The sequence below is a fragment of the Cavia porcellus genome, unplaced genomic scaffold (assembly GCF_034190915.1).
Source record: "Cavia porcellus strain 051 isolate PalLab524CR breed Dunkin Hartley unplaced genomic scaffold, mCavPor4.1 scaffold_22, whole genome shotgun sequence".
Classification (NCBI taxonomy): Eukaryota; Metazoa; Chordata; class Mammalia; order Rodentia; family Caviidae; genus Cavia; species Cavia porcellus.
The window spans coordinates 55,849,256-55,850,919 of record NW_026947505.1 but is presented as its reverse complement, the minus strand read 5'-3'; the positions used below and the strand labels follow the sequence as shown (position 1 = coordinate 55,850,919).

Sequence of the window (1,664 nt, the reverse complement as noted above, 5' to 3'; positions counted from 1 at the left end):
TGACTTTGTGGTTTGGCAAAGCACCATGCTACCAACCCTGCTCTACTCCCTTGGCACTGGATGGGAGTAAAGGGGCAGGAGAAAACTCAGCACCAAGCAGTTTCCTCAACCTGGGTCTAAGATCTACAGCCAGACTTTCACAAACAAATGTAATTGTCTTCTGGAAAGTAGGTCAACTTGTGTTAAAAAAAAAAAAAGGAAAAGAAGACAAAATTATAGCTATCTCAAATCTTCATCTGGACTTAAGCTTTGACAGACATTGCGGAAGTACTTATTAGCTGGTCCCTCACTGTACACTGTGCGCTGTGCCTTGTGGGAGGAACAGTGAAACAGTCCTGGGAATGGAGAGTGCTGGACCTGCACCTACTGCTGCCCCCAGCACTTTGTTCTGTGGTGTCCAAGGTGCACAGCCCCAGCTCTCCATGAGAACCAAGGTCTCCTCGGCAGAGGACGTATGTGTTTCGATATCAGTTGCTCAATGATCCCAGACGATAGTCATTAAAACTCTGTGCATGTGTTTCTAGGATGGCAATTTTTCAAGCAGAGAAAGGAGGTTGATGACCTCACTTAAGCCTTCCCAAGGCTACCATAATATTTTCTGCAGGAGGAAACTCAGGCTCACCTAGAATTAAGACCAACTAGGAAAAATGGATTCAAATACAGAAAAAAATCAGAAGCTTGGTGGCACATTGAGCTCCATAGAAACAGCACCAGGGCAAGTGAGAGCCAGAAGGGCGCTGGGCAACTCTGTGCCTTCCTGAGGAAAACGAATAAGCATGGGCAGAGGAGATCCCAAAAAGCCGCGAGGCAAACTGTCATCATATGCATTCTTTGTGTAAACTTGCCAACAGGAGCACAAGAAGAAGTACCCAGATGCTCCTGTTAACTTCTCAGAATGTTTTAAGAATTGCTCAGAGAGGTGCAAGACCAGGTCTGTGAAAGAGAAAGGAAAATTTGAAGCCATGGCAAAGGAGCACAAGGCTCATTATGAAAGAGAAGTGAAAATTTATATTCCTGCCAAGGGAGAAACCAAAAAGAAGTTCAAGGATCCTAAAGCACCTTCGGCCTTCTGAGTATCATCCAGACATCGAAGGAGAACACTGTGGCCTCTCCATTGGTGATGTCGCAAAGAAACTGGGAGAAATGTGGACTAATAGGGCAGCAGATGACAAGCAGCCTTACAAGAGGAAGGCTGCTAAGCTGGAGGAAAACCTGATGCCACGGAAAAGGGAGTTGTCAAGGCTGAAAACAAAGAGAAAAAGAAGGAAGAAGAGGAAGACCAAGAGGATGGAGGAGGAAAGAGACCAAGAGGATGAAGGCGAAGAAGAAGATGATGATGAATAAGTTTTTAGTGCAGTTGTTTTCTTTTCTATTAAGTGTTTAATCTCCCTGAACACTTCTCACTCCTTTTGAAGAAAAATATTGAAATGTAAGGCTGTATAAGATTTGTTTCTAAACTGTACAGTGTCTTTTTTTATATAGTCAATGTACTACCAAATGTGTCTAGATAGCTCCGTCCTCGTGGTATTTTATGTAGCCATTGACCTTGCCTGGTGGAGTATGGGGCCTGAAAATTGGCACGGAAATTTAAAGCAGGTTCTTGGTGCACAGCACAAATTAGTTACATGTGGGAACTGTAGTTGTTCATCTTAAGTTGTCTCTGA

General features: G+C 43.9%; 1 pseudogene; it reads left to right on the top strand.

Moving 5' to 3' along the window:
* The first annotated feature begins 776 nt into the window (after positions 1-776).
* LOC100717818 (high mobility group protein B1-like) lies at positions 777-1,344 on the top strand (annotated as a pseudogene).
* Positions 1,345-1,664: the final 320 nt, after the last annotated feature.